The 23,735-nt window shown below is 39.3% G+C and overlaps 1 long non-coding RNA gene across 1 annotated transcript; it reads left to right on the top strand.

Moving 5' to 3' along the window:
• The first annotated feature begins 253 nt into the window (after nucleotides 1–253).
• On the top strand, nucleotides 254–4,610 carry LOC119818398. The gene is made up of 3 exons (XR_005286106.1): nucleotides 254–473; nucleotides 1,004–1,096; nucleotides 4,492–4,610. It is a non-coding gene; the product is annotated as an uncharacterized LOC119818398 (long non-coding RNA).
• Nucleotides 4,611–23,735: the final 19,125 nt, after the last annotated feature.

Here is a 23,735-nt window from a genome sequence, read left to right as displayed (position 1 = left end):
GTAGCCGGAGGTGCCTGGGCATACCCTCTCCAGGTCTTTGGGATCCTGCCAGGGCCTCTTTCCCCACAAACCTCAGTGGCACCAGCACCAGCCTAGATGCCAAAACCTGTCCTGCTCATTCTGGAGACTCGCCAAATGGTGCTTAATGATTGATCACTAGCCCTAGGAGATTACAGCTGTCTCCCTCTGATCCATAGTTCATCTGTTCAGTATCTTTTGGTTAATGTTTCACCTTAGAAAAAGATTAGCATTTTAGCAGTTTTTTAATGTACCAACTTTAGTATATGTTAAGATGTGTGTATTCAGTCATCCACAGTAAGCTTAATGGCGAGGGTCCTGGCCTGGGAAGTACAATTGTGGTTAAACAGAAGAAATTCCTGTGCTTTCCTGATTGTAGAAAAGTCACTGGTAGTAGAGCTCATTTCAAAATACAACATACAGAAGAAGAGTTGGAATGGAATTGCCTTGTTTGGGTGAGTAATGTCACTTCCAACAGACATGGGTTATTAAATAAAAAAATCATAGTACCAGGCCTGGGGCATCTCCTGGTGAGTTATTGTCCAGGGGGGTCTAGAGGTCTCCTAAACAACAGGATACAGTCATTGCCCTTTGTTACCCATCATAACTCAATGGTAAGCCTCTTCTCTGGCTTTTCTGTTGCTGTAATACATACTACAATTAAAAGCAACCTAATGAAGAGCGGGTTTATTTCACCTTGCAAATTACAGCCTATCATTGAAGGAAGCCAGTATAGGAGCGCAAACAGAAATCTGGAGGCAGGGACTGAAGCAAAGACCTTGTAGGAACACAAATTCCAGACTTGCTTCCAGGCTCATGTCTCCTACCTTTCTTACATAGCTCAGGCCTAATTGCCTAGGGTTGGTACTGTCCTCTGTGAGCTTGGCCATCCTACTTCAATTAGCAATCAAGAAAATGCCCCGTAGACATACTCACAGGTCAATCTGATTAACCCAATCCATTAATAGAGGTTTCATCTTTCCAGGTATGTTAAGCCAAGACTAGACTTCACATACTATATTCCTGAAGACATCACACACCTTGACTGCTGGACATAAAGAAATTAATCTCAAAACAGGTAAGGAAGTTCCATGCTGTTGGTTAGAGTCCATAGTACAAGAAGAAGCTATACAGGCTGCTCTGGGGGTGGAGAAATCAGTGATCTTATTTGGCACTGACCCTATATACTGCAACATCATCAACCTGCCAGGCAAGATGTGCCTACTGGCACAATAGTAACACTACCGTCATGGGGTAACTAGCTGCTCTCTTGTTGGATCTGAGGCCTGCTTCACTGGCCCAGTAATCCTAATCAAAAGCCCATGGTAGAGATCTTAGGCCTCTGTGTAGATTCTTCATTGTTTGTCTAAATAGCTATGTTGTCAAACTTTTTTTTTTGAAACATCTGTTTTTATAACCCTATACTTGGCCTCTTATTTGATCAGTGAAACTTCGTTTTGCAATGGCTAACATTCCATGGAAAGATGTGTAATTGGCCAAATTAGTGAAAGCCCTCACCACCGAGACCCAGGGAATATTGAGGAAAAAGGTGGGGAAGATATGAGTCAGAGGATGGGGAGTCCTTCTGTGAAATGCTGCTTCCTGAATATGACCGGTCTATTGAAGTCATGATCTCTCAACAGCTGCGCTTACCAAACAAAATCTGAAAGCTCAAATGGGATAAAAATCCAAACATAAATGATGGAGGTGATCTCTGGACTCCGCCAGTTCCTGAGAAATTATTGGCAATACATACATACATACATACATACATACATACATACATACATACATACATGTGTCCCTGTGTATGAATAGCATTTGTGTGTGTGTATATATGTCCATATGTATAAATGTGTGTGCTTATGTGTAAGTGTGTTTCTGTGCGTACATATGCATATAAAGACTACAGTAAAACCTTGAGTGTTGTTTATCAGGTGATCGGTACCTTTTAGAAGCTTGGGTTTTTCTTGTTCCACTTGCTTGATTTCAGATCGAGTCTTTTGCTGGACGGGAACTCAACAAATAGAAGAATTTCAAATATATCCCAGGAGCCTCATGTGCCTAATGCTGAGACTTAAAAGACAGGCCACTATTGCTAGCTCACTTAAGATAGGTTCTGCTGATCAAACTTATGGACGGTAACTTTCTTAATGGAAGGTAACTCTTTATCAACTGGGGTTACACGTCTAGCCACGCATGTTTTTTTTTTAACCTTAAACAATATTCACATTGCTAAAATTTCGAGATCACTCACTGAGCTGTTGGAAACCTGAAGACTTCTGCATCTTACCATCCTCACCTGAAAGAGTGACTGGGGCCATTCAAAGGGAACAGCTGCAAATCCTTGACGCTGTGCTCTGTATAAGTGGGATCTTCCCTAAGTAAGACGACTAAACTAATACATTTACTATCAGTAATTTCAACAAGATATTGTTATGTCCACCCTAACAGCAACATTCTCACTATCTGTCTCTCTTCTAGTATCTTTAGAGTGGTGTTAGCCAACGTCCGGCAGTACATGGCCCATCGTTTTCTGTAACTGAAGAGAATTGTGGGCTTCTGAAGAAAACACTGAATAAAACCTGTTAAACTATTACCCTTATTTAATGTCTACATGACAAGGTTCTGGTTTTTATTAGTATGTCACGTACATGGAGATTGTGCCAGATATTTATATCCATGCCCAGAAACCTTGCTTCTTTGAAAATTCTAAGATATTATTTTGAATAGAAAATTATTAGAGCAAATTTGAATGGCATTTATAGGTAAGAAATTTTCAGACATATAGTTTCCAAAATATCTCTTAAAAGTTATATATATATATATATATATATATATATATATATATATATATCTGACAGTTATATAAAGTATACACACACACACACACACACACACACACAGAGAGAGAGGGGGGGGGCAAACACAGACCAGTGATCCCAGAACATAGGAATGGTGGGGAATTAGGAGTCAGAGGCCATTCTAGGTTACACAAAGAAACTATATTGTGACAAACAACAGCAACATTGATAAGTAACTATTGATTACAGAAAATGCTAGTAGAACATCTGACAGATGACTTCCATCAATGAACACTCTTCTTTAATGTAGAATTATCATAGTGCATGTTCAAAAGGATAACAGAAATAAAGAGGGGGCGTTATCTATCTCTTATTTTTCAAGATTCATCCATATTTTCCTTCTTAATTTTTAGATAATTCATATAAAATGTTCAGCAATGACGGTTTACCAAAATGCTTAACCAACTAAATGGTAAATTCAAAATGAAATGGTAGTAACTTAGAAATGAAAAGTGATAATTGCCTTTAAAACTTGCTAGAGAAAAGCCTCATTAATAATCATTGAACTCTATATAAAATAAAAATAATTATCTGTATTGTTGATTATATTTAAAATATAATCAAAACACATCCTTATTATAACATGCTAGCTTTCCAAATGAATAATCATTATTATTGAATGCCTACTTATCATGTGTGCACAATAAAATGGCTGAGTATATATTTATCTCTATACTTTTGCCATATATATATATACATACACACATATGTAATTAATTTCTTTAGTAATCATTAAAGTAGATATTGATGACTTTCCAGAGAATGAAACTGAGTTTGAGACATCAGATTTAACTGAAAAAGCAAAGCAACTAACACGAAAATCCTTAATAAAAAGTTGCGTCACTATAGTAAGCACAAATTTATTTTATGTGGCTTTAGCATCTTATAAGCATGATTTACAATGTTCCTGAAATAGAATATGGATATAATAGGAATTTTCAGAGGCATTTTTCATAGTTAGCCCATTAAAGTTTATTCTTGAAATTCTGTCAAATGATATGAGGAGATCATAAGGACTTTGATCCCAATCGATCCCTGAGGATGCCACTTCCCTTCTCTCCATGTTAATTGCCAGGAGCTGAGGAGTTTGCACAGAGTAACATGCCAAGGTTTATGTAGCTAGGTGTGGTTGCATCTGCCAGTTTCCCGCCAGGAAGCACAGTTAAGAAAGGTTGATTTTGGGTTCTAGGCCCATCCCCTGGACACTCATAGCAATACCCTGGACACTCATAGCAATATGTTGAGTGGAAAACAAACTCTTTACTTTGAAATATTTTATTCCTTAGAAGGATAATTCATAAAGAGTGGATCTATTATATTTGCTAAAAGGAACATTAATTTTATCATACAGAGGAAAGTAAAAGTGTAATTTGCCAGCAAAGCATTCTGTTTTACCTATTTACAACATATTTCCTTATGCCATGTTCTTGAGGAAGTGCTACCCAATAGATCTGAAAGGATAATTACTTAATATAATGCAAATCGATGCATGAAATACGATAAACATTTATTATATCTGATTTACTTGTTGATATTTAATTGAATATGTACACTTATTTCATTTTGACTTCTAAAATATTGACATTATATTTTATCCTAATTACTTCAGGTTTCAAGATGTTTGCCTCAAGAGCAACAAGCAAGATTGTGAGGGACCATAACGAGTGAAATTATCCCAAAATTTAAAAAGCCACTGAGTAGTCACCATGCAGTCTAGCTTGGCATGCGATACACATCAAATTTCATTAAAAATTATGGTCCTTGTACATGTCTTAATGCGCCTGTCTGATATTATTAATCTTCATCTACAAACTCAATTTTCTTTTTGTTTGTATTGTTTGACCTGAAAGGGGAGTATGTAGCGGCATTTATGTCAAATGCTTATGAAAAAAACAGAGGAAAGAAAAGAAAAGAGGAAAAGAATGAAGCAAGACATTTCTTTACCGCAGGGTGGGGTGCTAAAATATGCACTCATTTCCTCTAAATATGTAATGAAAAAAATCATAGGTGCATTTGAGGTATTTTTGGTAAATGAGTCAGGAAGCTTTGTTTAAAACGATCAAAGTAGTTATTTTAAAGAACATTCTGAACAATCACGGTGCTCTCAACCCCTGACACGCAAAGTAGCTAGCAATGAAATTACAATGATAGCTTTTTTAAAAAAACAACAGTTTATGATAATTTGTCTCTGTTATACCTACCACTTTTAAAAATCCAAAAGTTCTATTTTCTGTATTAAATAAGCAATGACAGTGTGTTTCATTGGTAATAATTGCTATTTTAGATAAAGAGCCAGAAAGGACCATTTCCTCCGTGGGACTCCTAGGACAGAAGCACCCGGCTCTATACATTGTGCCAATATACATTTACCTGTCTGAGTAGTTTCTGGCTCCACTCAAGGTCTCCCCTTTCCTTCCCTCTTTATTATGGTCTGGCACTTCTCCTGCCCACCCACAAGGGTTTCAACTATCCAAATTTCATTACTTTTTTTTTAGCCGCCAAGGGCTGATGGCTTTCCTTGCTACCGAAGGCCATTTCCTTCCAGTAATGCAAAGAGGAAAGAGTAAATAAAACCCTCAATGAAGAAATTTCATTTTTGTAGGATAGCAGCACACCAAAATCAATCTCTGAGATTCCATAAAAGCATCTTGTACGTATTTCCAAGAGCTCTCACAGATTTTTATAGTGTTTTATGACATCACGTAAAGTCTATTTTATATAGCCTTGCCATGCCAAGTGTTGATATGACTCCACCTAGTTCTGAAAATGCCAGACATTCCCATATAAAATGAGCTAGATCATTTGTGAGCTATAAAATGGAAGACCTTCTTCAGTTAGTACACAGGTCCAATCTAACCCTTTATTGTGGCACTGTGCCACTTTAATAACAAATTTTACAACATGCTTGGTGAAAATTCATGGATCCCTTTAATATAAAGCATTGCCAAAATTTGAACAGAGAAAAATAAAACCCAAGCCAAATGGGAACACACACACACACACACACACACACACACACACACACACACACACACTAATGAAAAAGTCAACCAAAATTTACATTTGCAACAAATTACTAACACCAAAGTTGCTGGTTTGTTTATTATAAAAAAGTTTGCTTTTGTTTTTATGTAGGAGTGCTTTGGCTACATGTTTGCATGTGTACTATGTGTTTGTAGTACCCTCAGATGCCAGAACAGGGCATCAGATCCCCTAGAAGTGGAGTTACTGAATATTGTGAGCCACCCCGTATGAGCTAGGAACTGTATAAGAACAGCAAGTGGTCTTAACCATTGAGCAATCTCTCCAGTCTTCATTTATTTTATTTACTTTATGATTTTTATATGTGTTTATTTTTGTTTTTACATCCTGACCTAAGTGTCCCCTCCCTCCTCTCCTCCCAGGCCTAGGTCATCTCCTTGCAGGCTCCCTGGTTGTCAGTTGCTTTTCTTTAGTTGATTCTGTGGGGGTTATTGTGGTGTCCTTGACCCCTTTGGCTCCTACAATCATTCCTCCCTCTCTTCTGCAGGATTTCCTGAGATCTGTCTAATGTCTGGTTGTGGGTCTTAAGGGGAATCTTTGAATCTTGAAAATTGAAGGCAATAGAGAGGCTTACTTTATATTCAAAATGCCGGGGAAGGGATAAAATTCTCCTTATATGATACTACCATTAACCAGGATCAGTGATGAAATGCCTATCTTTATCCCAGTACTAGTGATGCATCTTCATGGCCCCTCTGCTCTCTATGAGCCCTCCTAAATAAGTACTTCAAATATGTAAGATAATTTCATCAAGTACCCAGAGAAAACACTAAGATCTTAAGGAACCTTTGAGGTCATCTCAGCATATGCCCATGCCCTGAGTTCACTCAAGTCTCTGTCCTTATTAAAACGAGTACTTTAATATCTTAAACAGTGATTTCGGTGATCCTCAAATGCTAAAGGTCTTACTCTAATAGTGTCATGAGACTATTGATTAGTTTCCACTTATAGAGAAATCATATTAGTTCATATATTTCAACTTTTCTTTAAGATATTTTAATCCACTTGTCACTGCCTTCCTTAATATACATAATACTCTACTTATCTTTGAACACATTACTGCATGTACTGATAATAAATGGGATTACATCCCAGGCTATTTTAATTTTACTTCTTCAAAATCATAGCAGAGTTGTAAACAAGCTAGATGTTTGATTACTTACAATGTTGAACCATAAGATGATACATTTTTATTATTGATGAATTTTATGGTGAAATAATTCATATATTTATGCATGCAACATTATTCATATAAATACATACAATCCCTCTACAGGGCAACTCTATTCTAAAACCTAAGACAGTAATGAAGATGTTTTCTTTTTGATGTTCAACTCTGAAAAACACCTGAGGAGCATAACAATTACTATAGAGAAGACAAAGAAAGTTCTGAGATCAAAACCAAAGGGCAACAACCTACTCTGACAAGGTGTCAACAGCAATCTGCTGGAGACAGAGATCTTCGAGTTGTGATACAAAGTCTGAGAAGGAGATGGTCACACACTCAAAAGACAACAGGCAACAGAGACAGTATTTGAGACGTCCTTTGCCTGTGGTACTGCTTCTAGAGTTTCAGGTACTAAAATACCGGTGTGGTAAGAACACACACACACACAAACACACACACACACACACACACACACACGGAGTGGGGGAGAAAGGGAGGAAGGGAGAGGGGAAGAAGAGTTCTGTAGATGTTAGAAAGTGAGACTAACCATAGTGGTTAGAAAGCAAACAGCATTACAAAAGAAGTTTGTTGTTGCTGTTACTAGTCTTAGTGTTTCCATGTTTAATTTTAATTTTCTTTTGCAGACATGAGGCAGTGAGTATTTCAAAGGATAAAGGTGATATTGCTGTGAATGGAGAATGTATCACAGAGAAACCAGTCATCCAAGCAATAAGAGAAGTGTTCTGTCTGAAGTATGATTCTGAGTAAACCATGAGGCTGACATAAACCGATACTGACTTGGTGACTGTTTAGATAGAAATTCAGATGGGTGAGCTACATTGCAGAAGTATTGTGGAATAGAGATATGTTTTGGAGGGAACACTCATAGGTCTTTCTAGAGGTGGATAGGGGCAAACGGGGTCATGAGGGAGAGGGAACAATCAAAGACAACTTTGAAGTATGAGTCACTTACTCAGATGATAAACATTTGGAAATACATTAGAAATCTAACATGGAGCTTTAGGCAAAATCAAATATCATTAGCATGCCTAACATGGTTCATTTATATTAATAAACTTTAGTTCCTTTATAAGATTAATGATAAGTTTTAGAAAAATACCACACAAACCCGTCTCACACTTTGTAGCCATGTGCCCACATATAATACAAGTAGATCAAATATGTTTTGTTATCTATGCGAATGCTCAAAATGATTTCCCTTGCCGTAGATGAAGTGAGGTGAACATGTTAAATAGCCCGAATAAAACACACTGACTCCTCTGAATTTCTTTGTGGCCAAATCACCTCAGCAACAAGTAGCAAGAAACACAGAAGCTTTATGACTAGATGGCTCCCATGATCACCTGCGGCTCCCCCTGGGGCTGGGGGGGAGGATTAGGAGGTGCTGGATGTTTTTGGCAGACATCCAAGCCTGACTCAGCTCTCCCTAGAAGCAGCATCAGGTACACTGAAAGCCCAGCTGTGCATCACCGAACTCCAGGCACACCTTCTGCATATCCAGCCTCAGTGACAAAGTGCTGCTGTCTACCAGCGACACCACGGTTTACTTCTAAAAGGAAATTTTCCTTTAAACAACTGTAGTTTTTTTTTAAATACCACAAACAAAATTGGCATCAATTTTATAGACGGTTAGTATGTCTTCCATAACACCAAACTCCATAGTTTGTCTATCATTTTGTAGTGAATGATTAGGATAACTAATTATCAAGACAGTCCTGTCTTGAAAATGTTATACATGGAAATCAGATAAAAGTCTCTTTTAAATTACACTTTTAAAATGAAACCCCATTTACTTTAAATTGTAAGAATGAAAACACTAGTTTAAATACATGAAAATGACCAAAACAGAAAGAAAAAGGTATCTTTTCCAGTGCACAGGGAAAGGAGATAGAAAAGAGCATACTTCTAGGCAGAAGAGACCCCCTCTCCCAACACCGACTCCCTTTCAGAAAATCCCATCATTTGTGTAAAAGCATATGTCAATTTGGTCTTTATCTTTTCTAAATTAGCTTTGAAAAAAATTCCCCAAGCTTTGTTCTAGAAAAAAATTGCCATTGTATTCATATTATTTACTTTGGATATTAAACTCAATAAAACAACGCAAAACAAACAAACAAAAATGTGTAAAACTTTTTGTTATGATTACAAAAGCTGGCATTAATTTTTTTTGTTTGTGTGATTGCTTGATAATCTTTTTTGGATCACACTGTTGTACTACATACATAGTCGAAATATAACGTACTAAATTCCACTATACAGTGCTGATTGGCCTGAAAAAATAAGCTGTTGGGAAAGGGGCTGATCTATTATCTGTCTGTGAGTGCTTTTCCGGGATGCGTAGCCTTTCTGGTCTCTCCCAGGTAAATCAGCTAATCTGCATTTGCGTGCTCATCTTTGCAGACACAGCTGTAGGGCATATGCCTTTTCTCTAGTCAAGAAGTATGAGCTGGCCCTGGTACTGAGACCCACGTAACAACTCTGCTGGAGCAGCCGGAGAGAAAAAGATTATCTATTAAGCATCGCTACCTTTTCTTTGCACATTACCAGAACTGGTAGGATGAGAAGCTGCAGGAGTGTGTATGGGAGGGGGCAGCTTTCCGGTTGAAATAGTTGGATCTCTTTCTCCGCTGACCACCCACCCACTTTCAAACCCTGGTGGCGCAATACTTGGTGGCTAAATCCGAGTTATGTGAAAATGGACACAGGTGGGTGTGGCAGTTGAGGGGAGCCCAGGGATGAAAACCCTTAGGTCCCCATTTCTGCCACATCGAAGGGAGGATCAAGAAAAAAAAAAAAAAAAAAAAAAAAAAACCAAAAAAAAAAACAAGACTTTCACTGACCTGCGACCTGGCCTCACGGATCATGCCCACCCGGTATGTGCACCTGCGAGAGTCTAATCCAGGGGAACTCTTCCTCTCTCCCCACACTTCTCTCTTGCCACTGCTTCTTTCTTTGAAATCCTGTTGCTCGCGCCTGCTACGACCAGCCGCGGATACCCAGGCTAGCCAGGAGGATTGGAGAGCCTTCAATCGCAATTGGAGCGTTGGAGAGGCCTGCACCGAGTCTGCTCGCAGTCTGCCCTGGATGAAGCGACCCCGCCCTCGGGCAGCCAGCCGCGTCGCTGGGCCTCCTCTGAGCTCCCTGGGCTCTCAGGTCCCCACCCCTCGCTCCCTCCTCCCAGCCCTGCGGACCGCGCAGGGCGGAGACCTAGCGGTTGGGCGCGGTGCGGTGACGGTCGGGATTCGGCAGCCTCTGTACTGTGGGCTAGTTGAAGGGGACAGGAAGGGGTCGCACAGCCCCGCATACACTGCCACCTTGCTTGGTAGGGTGTGTGCGAGCCTGTGCTTGTGTGGCCCGCAGATAAAAGAGCCCTTCTCTTACCTTCCCCTCCTCCCTCCAGGCCCTTCCTTCCTCCTGTTCAGCGCAATCTGTTAATGTTTCCGAGAAGCCACTTTATGTGGCTTGATGACTGAGCCTGAAAAAAAAAAAAAAAAAAAAAAAAAAAAAACTCCAAGGTTGAGAAGAGTAGCAAAGCGCTGGAGCTCGGGGAGAGGGTGCAACGAAGCACTGTCCTCTACGTTCCTCCCTGGCCCCAGGATGAGGCCAAGAACTGTTCCTTCCTATGGGGCTTGCCTTTATTGAGCTGGGTAGTGGTACTCAAAACCCACCTGTAGTCTTTGTTCTTTACCTGCTTCTTGTAAGAGACGGGTGCGGTCTCCTAGATAGGTAAATAATGTATATTTCTTTTTGAAGGAGGACTGCAAACGGTGAAGGTCTAAATAGGGAGGAAGAGTAGTCAAGGATATTTTCCCAGACTTTAGATCCCTTACCTTAATTTAATGCACAATTTGCCCCAAGGAATTTCAGAGCTGAGCCCTGTCCAGCATCTCTGTCCTCTCTCTCTCTCTCTCTCTCTCTCTCTCTCTCTCTCTCTCTCTCTCTCTCTCTCTCTCTCTCTCTCTCTCTCTCTCTCTCTCTCTCTCTCTCTCTCTCTCTCTCTCTGTGTGTGTGTGTGTGTGTGTGTTTGTGTGCGTGCGTGCTGTGTCTGCGCTTGTGTCACACAGAAACTTGACAAGAATAGCAATAAATTATATTCCTTAAAGACAGGCAACAAGAAATCCACCATCAGAGGATGGTGGATTCTGAGACACGGTGGACTTAAGGACCCAGCTTTCAGAAAGTACAGGGCACGCTAGATGAGTTTAGGTAGGACGTTTTTTTTTTTCTGCAGTACCTTTCTTTGCTCCCTTATTTCCTACTGCAGAAGTTCAGTCAGTACTCATGGTTTGAAACCCCAGATCTACATGGCCTGCTGCTTTGGAGGAAGGGGTGGGGGTTGCGGGAGCTTGGATACTGCATCCTATACAGGAAAACAATTTTTTTGAATTTGTTTTCTGGACAGGCAAATAATTTTTTTGAGTTTGCTCTCTGGAGCAGTAGTTCCTTTGTCAGTGATTCTCAAAACCGCTTGCTGGACAAGTCACCTCTTCCTTGGTTGATTTCAGATGTAGGAAGAGTTCAATGGTAATAGAAGCAACAGTGTCACACTCCTAGAATTTTGAAACTATAACTGTAGAGCAAATTTAGGTTCCCAGCAGCACTGAGAATGTCTCTTAGAGATTTTCTACAAATCTCTTGTTCCCAGATGTGCATAGAATCCTTTCATTATCGACGTCTTCACCAACGCGTGCGTCTATTAAAACCGATGACATTACATCGCTTAAAGGATCACTTCTTTAGAGCACTGAAGTGCTGTTCATATGGATCTACTATAGTTTATTAATTCATGTCTTCATTGCTCCCAAGAGTTGGCGATTTTGACTAAAGCATTGATAAACGCACGAACAAACTTTTGTGTGTGTGTGTGTGTGTGCATAGACATACGATTACAATTGTTTTCAGTAAATGCCAAAGAATACGATCACTAAATTGTGTAAGAGAAATTAATTTGGTAAGAAAATGACTGTCCCAATGGGGCCGTATCTTTGTTACTTCTACCAGCCATGCAGCCATGACTGAGAGTTCAGCCCTGCATCCTGCGGATGCTGGTGGGTGTCACTGTTTCCGATATAGCTTCATCTTACCCACCCTGCCAACAACAGAGCTGTTATTTGACTTGCAACTCTCCAATTACTGTGCAGTGCATATTTCTTATATTTACATGTAATTATTATCTCCTTGGTGTGTGTTTCAAAAGTTTTCTGACTCCTTCAGAAATCGGGTTGCTTTGTTCTTGTACAGTGTAGCTAATGTTCTCTTATCAGATATGTCTTTTGCAAGTATTTCATTTAGACTGTGGGTTTTTGTTTTATCATATTTACTAACGTTCACTTTTGCAGAGTAGGAAAACAATACAAACAAGGTCTAATTTATCAATTTATTCTTCCATGTTTTTATGTCTTTTTCTTATATCTACAGTATGGTCCCATGGGTTGGGTTACCTATTTCTTTCTCTTTTCTATATTTAAAGCATTCTATATTTACAGCACACACTCTTCCCAGGACAGCTCAGCTTTCTAAGAGTTTTTTGAACACAAAAGCTTCTTTTATTTGTTTAAGGGATATTCGATGGAATTGTGTTGATAAGTTCTCTGAAAAAGCATGGTATAATTCATTATTTTTCTTAATTTTCATCTTTCAACCATTTATATTCATTGTAATCATTTAATTTACCATTTTCTGTTTTTCAAGTAGTCTGTAATATGTTACTATTAGACTATATTTTGTGTTTCTTACTATTCTGTCAGCCATATGGTTCTGTCTGTTTAAACAAGCAGACCATCTCTCCTCCTTGAATATATTTTGAACATTACAGCATATGCTGAGAATTCATCCACACTCAGGGTTGGTGCCACATGCAGACATTGTGAAGAATACGTAGAGAAACTTTGAGTTAAGTTTGAATTATGAAAGAAAGGGAATACCTGATTAACCAGAAAAAGAATTCTATAAACTGAACTTCTATAATTCTGTCAGAAAAATGTGAGATATTTATGTATATAAATTAATGGTTCACATGCATACATACTGCCACTTGCAAAAATTAAAACACAATGTACTTTATAATTATACTGTGTTGTATAGTATACAGTATAAAATATTATACAAACAGAATGGCATAAAGTACTGTGTTTTCATATAGAAATGATAGACAGTACTATTAAAATTAAAATGCTATGGTATTGAGGTTTTCTCTAATTAAAAATTTTACCTCAATATATAGTGAATGATAGTGTGTGTTCATGTATGTGTGTTGTCGAGCATATGTATATGCACTCAGGCACACACTCTTGCATGTGAGCTATAAACAAGTACAAAATATTGTTTAATTCAGAAATATAAAAGATTTAGCTTTAAAATTGCTCTTAGGTTTGGTCACTGAGATTAATGATAAAAGTACTGGACTTTAATTTATGCTCACAAAGGATCCCTTGCGAGCTTGAGTTGATGCCGCTATTTTTGCATCATGAGAAGCTAATTACTCCATGGTACATGGGATATTCCAGATGACAGCCTTTATGTGCTCCTCCCAGATGAACTGAACGTTCCCTCAAAATAGTCTTCTGTTGGAGAATTCTACCTGATAGCTGCTGATCAGGAACCAAGATCCACCATTGTCTCGAAGGCTCTAGAGTCATATCTAAAAACATAAATATGTCTTCTTTGAACTGTGATTTACCATCACATATTTTTTTATTAGAAACATACTACAAATGAATGCTCACATTCAAGGTAGATATGAATTACAAATTAACAAACAACCGCACTTTTTAAAACATCCTAAACTAAAATGGTTGAAATAAAATCCTTCATGGGACTCCTCATTGACATGCAGTACTGAGCCGCTTTGAGACTCAACCCTTCTGTCAAAGAAGATGGAGTGTGATGGCCATCTCCTAATAAAGACAGGAAATGAGTTTACTCCTAATTCTCATAGAAAAGACACAGAACTCAGCTTGGATAAAACACAATTTTGGCTAAAGTCAAGGAGAAGTGAGGTCAGAGAGAGAACCGTGACCACCAGGTAATTTCCTAAGCCAAAAAGCACAGAGAAATGGAGAAGGAGAGGACTGGCATGAAGCATTGAATTAGGGGAGGTCGGTGGGAGAGGGAGAATAAAAAGAAAGTCTGTTAGGACCCTTCATATTCATGGAAACTATCTATTGTAAGGTCAGCTTGAGGCCTGCAGAATGAAGAGGGTTTATTTGCAGTGAAGGGAGGTGGCCATCTGAAAATCATAAATTCTATTTATCTAGATAGAATACATCCATCTATCTAGATGAACTGAAGTGGTAGTGTGGCTGTATGAACAAGGCATGGAAGAAGATGGGGAGAAGGAGGGCAATGTGGATCATCAACTGTAAAATAGTAGTCAGTATTGCCTTGGTTAGAAAAGCAACATGGCTGTTCTGACCATTAACCATTTCTGTTCCAGAGTTACGAGGAAGAAGAAGGAGTTCTCTAAGATATTTATTCCTCTAATGGCAATGGCATGTTTTCTAGGTAACTAAGCTGAAGCAATTGAAGGTTAAATTAATCATCTAATGAGACATTGATATTCAACACGCCAGAGCCTCTAACTGGCAACTGAAGTGTCTCAGGCTGGACAGGAGTCATAGCCCGTCCTTGTTTCTGTTTCCCAATGTTGTAACAGTTTAGTTCAACATTGTATACAGGCAGTTCACGTAAGTAGAGTCACTGTTCCAAGGAACAGGCAGGGCGAGGTGATTGCAGATATAAAAGTGATGAAGAAAACAGACCCCCAAATCAAGCAGATTGGTGATCTCGTTTTCCTAATAAGGCAATGCCAGAGATTCAGAACAACGAACAAAATATAACAAAATAAACACACCAAGGATTGGTTAAATCTAGTAATTTCAGGAGCCTTTCAGAGTCGATTTAACTACGGTATCATTTGAAACTGGTCACACAAACAGCAGAACTTCTCATGGTTAAACTCCACTGTGTTCACTTCATTTTGATTCTTAGTAATTGGAATTAAATTATAAATATTGTTGAACTCATTTTTTTTTCTACACAACAGATCTTTCTGACATCTCCTCTCCGTCTTTATCCCCTCCCCACCCCAGGTAGAATTGTTAAAACAGAAGAAGTTAGATTTGCCCATCTCCCTTGAAGACACAGTTAAGAAAGAACAGAGTTATTGATTTAGATCCCTTGACTCTAGAGCAGGTGCTTTGTACCAGGCTTTGCTATTCCCATAGAGAAGTTTGCTACTCTGTCTCACAAGTACAATAAATGCAAGTCAGAAAATATCACCTGAGTTGAAAATAAAATTTGATATCTGTAGAAGAACAAAATAAGCCCTAAGCACATAAACCTGTCATCAGCTCATTAATTCACAATTAGACCTGAGAATGAAGTAAATATGTAAAGAAGAAAGATGACACACACCAGCGTGTAGTGAGTAGAGTAGAAAGCCATTTCCTGGTTGGCCAATTGTCTTTGACAGGTCCCCAAATGTCTATTTATTTTAGTTTTTTCCTATATAAATGGCAACACGTGTGCTAAATCATATCAAGGCCTTTTTATTTACTGGCACTTTTCATTTCTTTTTATTAATTTATTCAACATTCAGAATTAGAAAAACAGTATAATTTCACTGAGACGTGTGCCTTGAAGAAGTTAAAAGACATGCTTAGATGACACTATAGGTGAATGGAGGCCAAGGAAATGAATATTACTTTGACGGTAGAGCCCAGGATCAGAATTATTTCTTTCCTGTTATAAATTCTAGGGTGCTGAAGATACTGTATATATTTTGAATTCAAGATGTTCAAACTTCACATCCTCATCTTTGATAATTGCTTCACTTACTGCCACCTGGTGTTCAAAGAAAGAGACTAGTGTAGGATGAATTAACAGCCTGGATGGAAATGTTAGGCTATTCAGACTTAGATGTGTCTTTACCAAGCCAAACAAAGGAATGCATAAAACAGGGGGTCCCTTTTGTGTTGGCCATTACTCCTGCCATGGGATCTGCCCTAGACTATGGTTGACATATCTAGTGTCATTCCTTTGGAGTAAACTGATTCTTCGCTTTCCTAGCAATGTGGGTGTGAAGAGTTGAGGGAGGTAAGATCAAAATATATTAAACAAGATTTTTGACAAAAACATTAAAAATCTATCTTTAATGCCATAAAAACAATCTTTCTGATGATATATCAGTGATGTTTAAAGAAGTTAGTTTCAGCTTTTATATTTCATATATCTAATTTGAATACCAATTTCTCTTTTTTTGAGATGTTCCCAATAGTTTGTTATTATTGTATAATTATTGCATAGAATCTTTAGGCACCAGAAAAGCTTTTTCTAAACATTCTCATATAATCAGATGTGAGACACATACCAGACACAAAAAAACCTCTTTTGAATCTTAATGTCGTTTATCACAGGATTGTCTCTGTCTCTCCCTATTTAAAAGAAAACAAGGAACATGTAAACCCAAAGATACATGCAAGCACATTTTTAAAAGAGAATGAGAACAGGGATAAACAGCAGAGTTACTTAGGCATTTAGATATGCTTCTTTTTTAAATTTTCATTCTGTAACTCTAAATGTAATTGAAAATTTTAAGAGTTATCAATTAGATTTCAAGTAATTAAACTCAAATAAAAAAGCTTAATTCCTGGAGACTTCTTAACTTCCTCTACCAAAACAAAACTAGATGGTAGTAAATAAAAAATGATGTTGATGCTGGGCAGAATCAATGGGCAGACAGGCAGATGAGGTCTAGAACACAGTGGATGCCCAGGATACAGTCATTGCTGGGGGAGAGTGAGACAAGGCAGGAGGGCAGCATCCATGGGGGTGGCTCATTCTTTGGAGAGGTGCCCTTACGCTTCTGATACAGCCTGTCTAAAGTCAGGCCTTTGCAGCTTTCTGAGTCAGTGTTTGGAGATTATTTCCAAGTACGACAAGGCTTGACCTGCTGCTCCAAACTATCCCTAAGTTTACCTTTGCCAGTCACTGCTCTTGAATAACAGGAAAAACAAAAGTCCACCTCCCTCGCAAACAACAACAACAAAATAAATCCGCAAAACACCAAAACCAAAGAAACCGAGTCTGAAGAAAAGGCCGAGAAATAAGGAGCATCTGAGGAGAATCTCTGTGTCTTTGATGAACTGCAGAAATTAGCAATGAGTGCTACTACAAAAATTTGTATCTTCCTTTTTTTTTTTTTTTGCTCAAGTTTAGATATTATTACAAGGAGATAAGAGAAAACAACATGATCCACACAGACAAAAGTAGATTGGATGGATGGTAGACAACTAGAGTCAGTGGTTCCTATTTAAGCAAATGTAAAGGAAAGCAGCCCGGAACAACTTTTCTGAAATTTCTATCTCTATCCCTCTTCACATCTTTCCCTCTACTCTGCTTTCTCCTTTTCTCCCTCTTTCCTTCTGTTGGAATATTTGCACTGAAGTCTGTCCTATATATGTCTCATTCGTACTGTCTTAGCTTCAGTGGTTTGCATTTTTATCAAGGCCATAGAAACAGCTTCCACCCTGTGATCAATTTGCTCCTTCACTTTCCTGGGACGAGCACTTTGCCTTATAACCCGCGTATGATCACCTCATCCTCAAGATCTTATCTTCCACATTTATTAAATTCTCCTTGGCCTACAAAAAGGATGCCTTAGATTCCCACCCTGCATATTTCCATTATGCCTTATTGAACAGCGTGTCATATTATTGTAATTATTAGTTGAATGCCAACAAAGGCTTCTCAGAAAAGGTGGTGCTTAGTCTGGACAAGAGAGGGTGTTTAAGAAGTGGTTGGCTGGGGTTGAAGAAGAAATTCCAGGCAGAGAGAATATAGGGCACAGTGGCAAACTCTTTTTATCAATTTTCGGAACACTTCATTTCTGTGCATAAGGCGGGATGCACTTGGGAAGATGGGAGAACATGAAATAAAGCTGAAGCGATGTTGGCATAAAAGGTTTTGAATATTCCCATTTTCCAAAACGGAGATAAGTTCAATGTTTCAAAAACATACCTTGCCGTGGTCAGGTTTTATTTTTAGGAGCATCATTCCTATTACAAAAGAAAACTTCAGCCACGTGTGGTAGTGCGTTCCTGCCATTTCAATCCTCAGGAAACTGGGGTGGGACAGTCAAGTTTTAAGGCTAGTCTGAGCTGCACAGAGCGTTCCAGGCCTCACTGAATTGAGCCTTTGTCTAAAATAAAATATATATTAAATAAGTATTTAATATTTATAAAATAAATAAAATAAAATAAATATAAAATATTACTTGTGAGAATGCTGTGGAGAAAACTAAAGACTAAGAAATTAATGTTGTGAAGAACAAATAGGGAGACGAAAAGTTACGGATTTTTTAACATGCATGAGAGGAAATGGGTGCCATAGAATTCACACAAGAGACTGCACAGAGGTAACCAGTACAAGCTAGTGTCCAAGTGGTGATGATAGCTTCACTAACAAATCTTTCCTCTTCCATAACAAAGGGATATTGTCAGGGTAACAGGTTTAATGGAGGAAAATGACAAAGTTTTATACATACGGAGTTTGATTGCTATTGACAGCCAAGTTCAAATATTTAGTGAAAAAATGCATATGGTACACTAAAGTTAGAGTAAATTATGTTTTGAATTTCCATTACATACTGTAAAATATAAAATTTTAACACAAATGAGTATATAGGATACAGTCTCAGTATAAAACTGAATCTTTAATGGAAAAAATAGATATTATTTCTTTTGGGCTTTCCTGATTATTTTCAAAATCAACTTAAAATCCTGTGTGGCAAGCTCACAACATATATACAATAATTTTCTTGCTCTACACTTGTTAGGGGCTCTCACATTTAATTGTCATTTATAAAGAGGAAAGAAAACAGCCAGCGCATTCTGCGAGCTGGTTCAAGGCAGTGACAGACGAAAACAGTTGTTTTGTACATCCCCCAGGGGAGCAATGGACAATCAATTCAAAGGCAGTGTGGCTATTGGCGGCTTATATCTGGGATCCTGTTTAGGAAGTGCCCTAGATGGTGGGAACCCTAGTCCCTGCCTCACACAAGATTGTAGTCCTTCAGCAGAGACAGTTCACATCTGATGAACAATTCGCACAGGCGTGAATGTTCTGATTATTTGCTTGGACCTTATGAGTTCCTGAAGGAAGATATTCAAGTTCTCTGCTGTCCAGGCTAGAGAGTATTTCCCAATGAAATACTGTGGCAAGCTCTTGACTTGACATCTCTATAGCAGAAGCAAATCTGCATTGTCCAGCACTGCTGAGCAAATGAAGTCAATTTCCTTATGTTAAATCGTTACGGGAAAACTGTCTCCTGTGTCTAAAGTTTGGCATTATTTCTGACTCTTCAATTAAAGGAAGAAAATAAAGGATTGGAGGCCAAAGAATGAATTGGCTAATTGATAGAATCCTAGGAGCCAGAGGAAGGAGACAGGAAGAGTCTTCCAGTCTTCCAAAAGCTCAAGACTATTGACCTCCAGTGAAGGGAAGTCTGAAGTTGAGAACCAAGGAAAACACTTAATAAGACTGACACACACCTTGGGCCATCACTGACAGTCATTGTCTGGAGACCTTGCTACTCTTTATGTTACACCTCAGTTTGTTGTGTGATTAAGCTTGTCCTATATTACAGCTTAATACACATCATCAGAGACACGCAGGATGAGACCAATGGACACGACTGCTTTTACTAATCTCTTCGGGGGCTGCCCCGTGGGAAAGGATACCACCCTGCTTAGGACCCCTAGGAGGAGTGGAGAAACGAGATGATGGTGATGGAAGGGCTGAAATGGCGAGCGCTGACTCGCTGGAGCTTGCTAAGTCGTGGAAGACGTTCATATTACACATTCTCAGGAAATGATCCACATCATCACACTGCATTGACAAGGACATTTGGGTCTCAGGAATTCAAAACAAAATGTCTTAATTTTTGACTATTTATGTTCTTTAGCCTTTTCTTGCCATTTAGCTTCCTTAGTAAATTGCTTTATGTATGTAACTGATAAAAACTGAGAAACAATGTGATATTATTTTGTTTCTTCTAGCATGCCATTTCAAAATCATTGCATGTATACAAACCATATATTTATGGATGAAACTGAAGAGTATTATTATTATTATTATTATTCAAATGTTGAGAATCAAAGTTGGGGTCCGTGAAATGAAAGGTAAATGCTATGCTACTGAGGTTAAATCCAGGCCAAGAAATGCAAATTTCAAAAATCAATGAAGGACATGGTCTCTGCTAAAGAGGCACAGGAAGGTTATCAAATGTGTGGTAAGGGGAGTTACTTAAATATTCTGGGCTCTGATTCTCTCATCATGAGACCAGTAATCCTGTCTTGTACGAGTCTGTGAGGATTAAGTAAAACCACATCTGTAAGAAATACCTGGAATGTCAAACAGAACCAACAGTTAATGTTCAATGGTAAATACAATATGTGAATATGTAGCAATGTTCTTTTGAAAGTTAATAGCTTGCCAGACATTGGCATAAAACCCCCATAAACCTCATTACAATGCAATTGTTCTGCATCTGTATCATCTGATTGAGCATATTAGAAAAGGCCTTATCTTAAATAATTGCAAAATGTGCTCCAGCACATCATAGATGGTGTGGGTGTTGGGGTGGGTCAACTCATAGCTCTGGTTCTGGGCTTGGGTGGTAGCTGGGTTGGTCAGCCCACCAGCTCTCCCACTCCCTCACCACGGGGAGCTCTCTGACTTGCTCTGGCTAGCTCACCCTGTGCAGTAAGCAGCAAGGGGCAGAGCTGCCTGGCTTTTCTGCTCTCAGGTACTCACATCAGCTCACTTACAGCTACACCAAGTGGGCCAGGTGAAGTTGAGAGGACACTTTCCCAAGTGCTGTAGCTAGTGAGGGGCAGGAACAACTCTTCTACTCTCAAGACCTCAGGGCCAGCTCTCCCACCACCCACACAGGTAGTGAGGAGTTTTGCCAGGTCCCTTCCCATTCCTCTCACATCCTTGGGCAGTGCACCTAACTCCCCCAACAAGATCAGCTCTACTGTGCTGCCCAGATGAAGTGCAGGAATCACTTTCTCCAGTGTTGCAGCTGGTGAGGGGCAGAACTGCCTCTTCCATTTTCATAACCTCAATGCCAGTTCTCCCACCGGCCACAGGTGGTGAGGGTGGGACCAGGTAGCCCTGCCCCCTGTACTTTGGTTGACTCACCTGAGCCTGCATGCCCCCCAAGAAGGTCAGCTCTACTCTGCTGCCCGAGAGGTACAGGAGCCGCTCTCACATGTGCTGCAGCTGATGAGAACCTGGGGAAGCTCTCCCACTTTCTTGACCCAGAAGTCAACTTTCCCAAAGCCATCAGGTTTCGTGGGACAAGGGGAAAAGGCGGGGCCATTTCTCCGTTGTTCATAGCACTGCATGACAGATAAGTAAAAGTGGGGCCAGATCTCTCATGCTCAAGTTCTTGGGGCCGGTTCACCTGTGCACCCCTGACGTGGGATTACCCTCTGTATGCTGTGAATACCATTGGTTAATAATCAAACTGTCTTGAGCCTATAGCAGAGCAGGGCAGAACAAAGCTGGGGGGTGGGGTGGGTAACTAAACTGAATGCTGAGGGAAAGGAGGAGGAGTTAGACAGAAACCAAGTAGCCCCTCCTGAGACAGACGCTGGGAACGTTACCCCGTAAGCTACAGTCACATGGTGATACGCAGATTACTAGAAATAGGTTAAATTAAGATGTGTTAGCCCATAAGAAGCTAGAGCTAATGGGCCAAACAGTGCTTTAAATAATATAGTTTTTGAGTGGTTATTTCGGGTCTGAGCTGCCTGGCGAGGAAACAAACAAGCAGCCTCTTACAACACACCCCCGGTTGACAGCGTCAGATCTCCTGTGCTTCCCACTCAAAGTGCAGGGCCAGTTATCCTTAGTGCTTCAGGTAGTGTGTGTGTGTGTGTGTGTGTGTGTGTGTGTGTGTGTGTGTGTGTGTGTGTGTGTGTATACTTATTTTCTTTTTGATGGTATCATCAGATTGGTTCATATTAGTCAAGAGGTCACTGAGGTTTTTTTTTTCATTTATCGTCTTACGCTGTTAAATTTGTATGCTTTCGTCTCTTTCTTCAGTAGCATCCAATCTCTGAAAGCTATGCAGTTTATTTTGAATAGAATTTTATATCCAGGACTTTCCAGGGTTTAAAAATATTTTCTATTTTTATTTTTACATCTCAGAGTCCTCTAATTCATGCCCATAGTTATATTATTATATAATGTGCAGTGTCTAATTTTATGTTCTAATTGACTTATTCTGTTTCTATGTGTGACTGAAATTATCTTGAGTAAGAACCACAATGCTGCGTCTTTTCTGCTTTGAATGCCAGTTTTAATGAAATGCTTGACATACACTGGAGAGCTTGGTCTGCTGGTAAATATCTTCCATGGTAGCATGAGAACGTGAGTTTAATCTCTACCTCTCAAATAAAAAGAAGCCCCCATGTGGTGGTTTCAAAGAAAATGCTCTCTAAAGCAGTGATGCCTTAGATGGGAGTGGCATTATTCAAGTAGGTGTGGTCTTTTTGGAGAAAGTGTGTCACTATGGGGGTGGGCTTTAAGATTTCATATATGCTCAAGCCACACCCAGTGTGACAGATCACTTCCTGTTTTCTGTGAGTCAAGAACATTCAGCTCTTTCTCCAGTAAGCTGCCTTGCTTCCTGCCAAGATGATAATGGACTAAGCCTATGAACTGTAAGTAAGCCATCCCAATTAAATATTTTTCCTTTTTAAAAGTTGCCAAGGTCATAGTGTCTCTTCACAGCAATAGAGTTCCTAACTAAGGCAGAATTTGGTATCATGGACTGTGGTGTTACTATCATAAACCTGACCATGATTTTGTTTGAAGGAACATTAGAACTGTGTTGAATGTCTTAAGTGTTGGTCAATGGGCCATCCTAGTAGGAGGATGGAAGATAGTGGTGCTGCCTGTTATTTGAACTGTGGGTACCTAGGTCAAGAGATTTCAGAGGAGAATGTTATTGTATAGCCTAAAGACTAGTCTTGTAGTATTTTGGTGAAGAATGTGACTGCTTTTTGCCTTTGTCCAAAGAGTCTGCCTGAGGCTAAAGTAGAGAGTTTTGGATTAGTTTTGTTGGCAAAGGAAATCTTAAAACAGTCTAGTATAGACTCTGTTGTATGGTTACTAATGGTCACTCTTATACAGATTTATAATGAAAAAGAGCAGGGAAATGTAAAATTTGGGGTGAAAAAGAGCACCAGTCAGTGAGAAGGAGCTAAATCTTGTGTTCAAGGACATAAATGTGAGGGCCAGCTGTAATAATCTAAGTCTGGGAAGAAAGGAAGTTCTTTACTTCCTCTAACCATTATCACCTGGGACTCTGGCTGCTGATGAATTTTTATGGAGCCTAGAGTCTCAATAGTTTACCCTGAGACTATGCCTAGCAGGCTGAGATTATCCAACCCCCACCCAAGAGCAGACCATTCAAAGGAAATTCCTGGCATTCCAAGCACTGTAAATAAAAACACCTGCCAGCACTTCACCAGGACACCCCTAGACAAATGTCAGCCAATCAGGGGTCCTGAACCTCAGAGACCCCTTACCCCACCTTTACTACTATA

The sequence above is a fragment of the Arvicola amphibius genome, chromosome 7, assembly GCF_903992535.2.
Source record: "Arvicola amphibius chromosome 7, mArvAmp1.2, whole genome shotgun sequence".
NCBI classification, from domain to species: domain Eukaryota; kingdom Metazoa; phylum Chordata; class Mammalia; order Rodentia; family Cricetidae; genus Arvicola; species Arvicola amphibius.
The sequence above is the reverse complement of the archived record's forward strand: the minus strand, read 5'-3'. Positions and strand labels throughout refer to the sequence as shown.